At 35.1% G+C, this 7,468-nt stretch overlaps 1 long non-coding RNA gene across 1 annotated transcript; it reads right to left on the bottom strand.

Annotated features, from left to right (window-relative positions):
• Positions 1-425: 425 nt before the first annotated feature.
• LOC143072348 (uncharacterized) lies at positions 426-5,960 on the bottom strand. The gene is made up of 2 exons (XR_012977146.1): positions 5,689-5,960; positions 426-3,430 (listed from the first exon to the last, which is right to left on the bottom strand). It is a non-coding gene; the product is annotated as an uncharacterized LOC143072348 (long non-coding RNA).
• Positions 5,961-7,468: the final 1,508 nt, after the last annotated feature.

Here is a 7,468-nt window from a genome sequence, read left to right on the forward strand (position 1 = left end):
TGCAGATGCTAATTAGGATATATGATATCTTTTTATAAAACTACAACTGTTTTAATGGCAATGCTTATCAGGATTTTAATGCTTAGTTTAAACAATTTAAACAAAACTCCTGCTTTTTACCCCCTTATTTTAACTACGGTACATGTATAGTACCGCTTTATTTGCTGATTTATTATGTGTTACTCTTTAATTTTGATTAGATTTATACCACACAGTTTCTCCATGAAGGTATACTATAAATAACTAAGTTGTGACATAGTTAAGGACTCATTGATTACCGTCTGTAGGTTACAACTGGTATACACTTGTAATTGACCTTAATGACCTGTACCAAGTCTGTAATTAAGTGGCTGGTGGTGCTATAACAGAGACAAAATGCCTGACTGAAACGAATACATTTCAACAGAGAAAAACTGACAAATATAAAAGATATATAAATTTATTACAAAAAATAAAATTATATAGGTATTGCCCTTGGGAAATCATCTCAGCTAATTTTGAAAATATTTTTGCTAATTATGAAAATATTTTCCCGTCGAATTCCCTGAATCCTGAGCTGTTGTAAAGCGTAGTTTGCGCGAACTATTGATGCTTGCGAAACAGTGGTTGACAGGAAATTCGACGTGACTTGTCCTATCAACTGTAGTATAACTAATGAAATGTGAGTTGTAAGTTGATAGAACTTGGGGGATAAAAAATTGTCATTTAAAAGACTGACCAGTGATAAAAAATGCAATGAATGGCATTGCAGAGGTATTGCTACGTAGCTGAGATCTCCCCGTCACATGCGGAATGAAGGCTGGCTGTCAGGGGCAGGTTGGAGGGATTATTTTTGGTAAGACAAGAACTGCTAACGAAACTGATCAAAAGAAGAAGACAGCGTTATCTATCAAAATAATTTCAATAATGATTATTTTAACGCCTATGGTCTGACCGCTATCTGACTGCTAAGCTATAAAATTCTCGACGAGACACAGAAACAAAAACAATCACCCGAAAGTCGTTATGGATCATTAAGAGAAGAACTTCTCAAACGAGCAATAAAATGCAGCTGTCGAAACAATTATAAACCAAATTATATGCTATATATTCAAATAATTTAACATTTATACCACACAGTTTCTCCATGAAGGTATACTATAAATAACTAAGTTGTGACATAGTTAAGGACTCATTGATTACCGTCTGTAGGTTACAACTGGTATACACTTGTAATTGACCTTAATGACCTGTACCAAGTCTGTAATTAAGTGGCTGGTGGTGCTATAACAGAGACAAAATGCCTGACTGAAACGAATACATTTCAACAGAGAAAAACTGACAAATATAAAAGATATATAAATTTATTACAAAAAATAAAATTATATAGGTATTGCCCTTGGGAAATCATCTCAGCTAATTTTGAAAATATTTTTGCTAATTATGAAAATATTTTCCCGTCGAATTCCCTGAATCCTGAGCTGTTGTAAAGCGTAGTTTGCGCGAACTATTGATGCTTGCGAAACAGTGGTTGACAGGAAATTCGACGTGACTTGTCCTATCAACTGTAGTATAACTAATGAAATGTGAGTTGTAAGTTGATAGAACTTGGGGGATAAAAAATTGTCATTTAAAAGACTGACCAGTGATAAAAAATGCAATGAATGGCCATTGCTCAGATTATATGAAAAATTATAAAAAAAAAATATATATGAGCTGAGAAATCCCCCAAGTGGTAAGATTTTAAGTGAGGTGGAATTCAAAAGGGGGTATAAAGGGAGCCTTCAAGTCGCATGTGCTGAAAAAGTATTAGAGAGAGAGAGAGAGAGAGAAACAAAATGAATATATACAAATATGATGCACAAAACATAACTGTAAAGTTTGAATGTATCTAGAAAAATAAAACAGCAACTCGTCACATGGCTGAATATTAAGAAAATTATAAGGTTCACATGTGTTTCTTTTCACATTCCAAGCAGGCTCTACATTGAAATACGCGTTTTTTGGCTAAAACCTCAATGACACAAGTTCTGTAAACACAGTGAAATATAAATCCAACATGTATCAGGTGAAAACAGCAACTCTTCGAACGGCTGAATATTCTATGAAATCGGTAAATTCGAATTCAAATAATTGTCACTATATAGATAAGACTTAAAGTTAAAATACATTGTTCTTCTGCTAAACGATAATGTACAAATATAAGTCCAAGTGTATCGCAAGACAAACAGCAACTCTTCGTATGGCTGAATACTTCATAACAAGTATAGTAATTCGCATAAAAGTTCTGTAATGGTCAACAAGTTCACATTAAAGTTCATTGTCCTTGGTAATCCATTCAAGTTCGATAATGTCCACATATCAAATATCACTCAGGTATTTTTAGACAATGTCAAAGACTTCTGTGCTTTTCGAATAGTGTCATTGGAAATACGAATATAACGACAATAACTGTCTGATGTCCACCGACCAAGTGTTTTGATAAGATGATCTTGAATATTAACGGATCCTGCCGATGTACTGGCACCAATTCTAAAGGAATGACCATTGTATAAGCTTGAGTTGTACCCACAAATATCTAGTACATGTCTTAGACTTCTGATGAAAAAGTCCCGGTCTAAAGCGTTACCATTCTCTTTGACAAACAATGGATCTGAAAAACAAAAAGATGCTTCTCTACCCTTCCTGATTGCAATATACTTTTGGACAGCAGAGAAAGGACAAATGGTATGATCAGATTTGTGAAGCTGTATACTGACACCTTTACGAAAAGGATCTGTTTTTGAGGTTTTAAGGTGTAAAATAGCATAAGAATCGAGAATCTCAACATCCGTTACACTTAGATTTACAGTAGAATCAAAATGTTTTGAAACTGTAAATTCACCACATCTAAGAAATCCAAAAAAGGCTACTGTACAGGCCGTTTCTAACATACAATCAGTAAAGGTAGAGAAAACACCTGCTCTAAGAGAATTGCAAATTCTCCCAAGTACCTGAAAAGTAATAGGAAGACGTGGTTTTGAATTATGCTCTCCTTGTATACGTTTGACGGCGCGCATTATCATATTGAGTCTAAGGAGTGTCGATTCATTTGTATAATCAAATGGATGGTCACAGTTACTTTGGATATAATAAAACCGAATTCCACATAAATACAATTTAATGGTTGTATGTAAAAGTCTCAAGTTTTTGTAACAATGTGCGACAAAATAAATCAAAATATCCTCAGAAATCGGAGGCATAGGTTTACCTAACCAGACAACCCCGTTATTAGCCAGAAATGCAGTATAAGCTCGATATCCAACTTTATACGTCTGAGATGTTCTAGTTGATAACACATGTCGCCATAAATCCGATACTGTAGACTTTAATGCCACATTACTCGTGAGACTGGCGGGCACTTGTGAGGTACTTTGTCCGCTAAAGGTGCAAGTATCTTGAACCGCTCTAGCTGTAAACGAGAAAGAGAGTCACTGATATTATTCTGAACTCCAGGAACGTGTTCGGCGCGAAAACAAAAATTATTTATACATGCATACAAAGTAAGAGTTCTCATAAGTTTCATTATCAATAAACATCTGGAACGACCTTTATTAACAATATGTACGGTGGCTTCATTGTCACATCGAAATAAGATTCTTTTAGTTGTCCATGAATGACCCCATAAGATGGCTGCAACGACTATAGGATAGAGTTCTAGAAAAGCCATGGAAAATTTCTTTTCGCATGGATAATTTAAATCATCTGGCCAAGGAGAACAAAACCATTTTCCCTTGAAATAGCCACCATAACCAATGGTAGAAGCCGCATCTGTATATAGTTCGATATCCCTAACACTAGTATAGTCAGAATCATAAAACATATTAATACCATTCCAGTTTACCAAAAACGAGTACCAAAAACGCAAATCGGTACGACATTCATCGGTCAAATATATTTTGTCTTTGAGATCCTTGACAGTTGTTGATAAAGATATTAGGTATGAGACAAAAGAACGACCCGGAATTATAACCCGCATAGCAAAATTTAAATGCCCTAACAATTGTAGAAGTTCACGTTTAGTACAAGATTGTCTGTTTAAAAACTTCTTGATAAATTCACTTATGCGACTTGTTTTATCTAAAGGCAAGCGGGTCTCCATCTTTTCCGTATCAAGTATAATACCCAAATATTCGATAACTGTACAAGGGCCTACAACCTTGTGTTTAGCCAGTGGAATATTAAGTCTTTTAAAAAGAGTAGTCATTAATGCCATAGTTCTCTCTGCGCAAGAATCAGGTTTATCTATAGTCAAGAAATCGTCTAAAAGATGAAATATATATTCAATTTTGTAGATATTAGTAGCAATCCAACAAATCGCTCTGGATAAGTTATCGAAAATAATTGGCGAGCTTCTACAACCAAACGCTAGTCTATTAAAGAAAAAGTATTCTTTACACCATTTAATGCAAAATAAATGCCACTGGTCCTTTCTTATACCTAATTGTTTGAAAGCGGCCTCTATATCGAACTTTGAACACAATGAAAAACGACCTAATTTTCGTATAACTTTGATTGCATCATCTATTCTGACATACGTCATTGAACAATCTTCCTTACTGATCAAGTCGTTAATACTACAATTATCATCATCGTCATGTGGGGCTGATAAATCCAATATAAGACGCTTTTTCCCGGAGTACTTTCCGACAGCAAGTCCCAAAGGGCTGACTCGATAATAGTTAAACGGTGGAATTTTATACGGACCTGACAAGAAACCTTTTTCACATTCTTTGTTAATAAGTTCCCGCACAGATAAAGGTTGAGAGCGAGCAGAAAAGTTATTCTTACATTCAAGTGTCGGTAAATCAGTGCATTTAATCATAGTGTCAAAACCCTCGTTAATACCACTACAAAGATAATTAACAAAATTTATATCTGGATGCGTTTGCAATAAATCACGTAACAAGTTAACATTGATAGGTGAATTTTCGATAACAGGAATTGTTACTAGTCATTTTGTATTTTCGTTGATTGTAGTCGACCCTCTAGAAGATTTGTTCCTTTGAGTATCTTTGTTGCAGTTAAAGGCGGAATGAAAAGCGAAACAAGAACTGCAAATATGAGTCAAAGAACAACCCGGTCTGGCACACCCCCTTGCCGTGTTATAGTTATTGCAGACCTCTTTCCCATCGTGCAAAACTCGTGTTCTGCCCCTCCTATCGACGCGATCGGAAGATGGTCTATTCCTCGGATAAGTACTACGTTCTACTGATTGAGAAGAAAGAGGGCAAAAATTTGTTCCGTGATCAATAGCGTAACAAAGTCTACAAACTTCTGGCCTTGCATGAGGTGCTAAAAGCGTAAGAATGTCATTGTCTTTAACTCCCCAGTCAAATTTAACTTTGAAATCGCGAAGTGCAGTTGCAGCTTTGGCAGCAAAAAGCTTATGATATTCGTAAAATTTTTCACCGTAGCTAGATTCAATTTGTAAAATGTTAGCTAAGTAACAATCTAATTCTTCATTGCGTTGAGGAAAAACCCTACACATGACGCGTTTATATTTGCCAAAAGCGCAAACGAACTCTTTAATAGTGAGCGTTCTATGTAGCCGGATATCCTTTTTTCCTGGCAAATTAATTTCAAGACCACTGCTAGTAAGTAAAGTACTAGCTGCCTGAACGGATTCGTAATCTTTCATAAGTAATCCGGCTAAATTAACGTCCCTACCTTCAATAATTTGCTTTTTAAGCGCTGGTGAAATTATATCCAAAAAAGGAACAGATGATGACGGCACTCCGTTAATAGTAGCTGTAGATGTGTTAAGGGTGGGATTTATCCCGCAATCGCTTTCACTAGGAGAAACACCGTACCATTTGTATAATGAAAACACATGCTCATCTGCTGTGTGCACTTGTTGAAATCTATTTCGTCTTGAATCTTGTATATTCCCGGAAAAATCCGCTGATAAAGATGTATTAGAATTATTCCTATTTGTGTTAGAATTCATTGAATCCCTTAATCCTATAACAACTTCGGTTAAATTTCCGATCAAAAGTGGAAGCTCATTAGACGAATTACTGGTCACATTAGGTAAAGTTGGCGAGACTTCCTGGTCTTCATTTGACAATTGTTCAGGTTCGGAAACTGATTTGAGATTATCAAAATAAATTTGTTGTAACACTGTTTTACTTAATTTTGAAGTAATGTTTATTCCAATATTTGTCAGTTCTTCTTTGAACTTCTTAACTGTCCAAGACGAACAGTCATTTTCTTGTCTGCTGCTTTCAATTGAATCCGGAGAAAACCGACTTGTAGATTTCCTTTTTCTCCGAGAAGCCATAATGTTAAGTAATCCGTAAAAAACATTCAAAAGTTAAAACTAAACTTTGCATATATATTAAAAGTGTTGTATTAATTCCAGAATATTATTTTTGGTAAGACAAGAACTGCTAACGAAACTGATCAAAAGAAGAAGACAGCGTTATCTATCAAAATAATTTCAATAATGATTATTTTAACGCCTATGGTCTGACCGCTATCTGACTGCTAAGCTATAAAATTCTCGACGAGACACAGAAACAAAAACAATCACCCGAAAGTCGTTATGGATCATTAAGAGAAGAACTTCTCAAACGAGCAATAAAATGCAGCTGTCGAAACAATTATAAACCAAATTATATGCTATATATTCAAATAATTTAACATTAATACTTTTCTGTGAATTTTTTTTTATTACATTTTTCATTTTGGTATCGTTTTTGAAAAAACATGTCTTTGATGTCTTACATTTTATAAATCTTCAGCATAAACTGTGATCCATTACTATCTGTCTTTCGAAATAGTAGACCTTTTCATATATTATTGTTAAAATTGAAACATTTATACTTGTTTTTGTGTTTTATTAAAAATATCTATTATCTTAATTTACAAATTACTTGCCTAAAATTAAAAAAAAAATCAATGTGCATAACTTATTTCATCGCCGGACACAAAGTTGTCTCATGCCAATAAAATATCTATATAATTTCCCCGGGCGCTAATTTTCTTCCCCGGGCTGTTTTTCTTTTCCCCGGGCGCTATTTTTTCTTCCCCGGGCGCTTTTTCTTTTTCCCGGGCGCGTTTTCTTCACCCGGGCGCTCCCGGGCGCATTTTAGTAGGACCCCCATTTTCAGACATTTCAAGTATATTTGATAATATTTATACTTTTATTGTTAAAAGATTTGGGAAGTGTTTCCCGATTTTGTTTTGGAAAAAAGATAAATTTTATGAAAAATCTGATGCCATCTCGTACTTTCGATTAGACCTGCTGAGTTATTTATTTTCAATACATTGTAAGTCAGGTTATTTATTTTCAAACTACCACAGAACAAACCATTTATTTTTGTGATTATCAACGCTGAGTTATTCATTTTTCAAAATCCTCCTGCCCCCCCCCCCCCTTCCAGTGGCGTAGCTGGGTCATTTTTACGTGTACGCCCGAACCTTGGCGAGGGATATGAGGGGTGCC

This window comes from Mytilus galloprovincialis, chromosome 4, assembly GCF_965363235.1.
Source record: "Mytilus galloprovincialis chromosome 4, xbMytGall1.hap1.1, whole genome shotgun sequence".
Taxonomy (NCBI): Eukaryota; Metazoa; Mollusca; class Bivalvia; order Mytilida; family Mytilidae; genus Mytilus; species Mytilus galloprovincialis.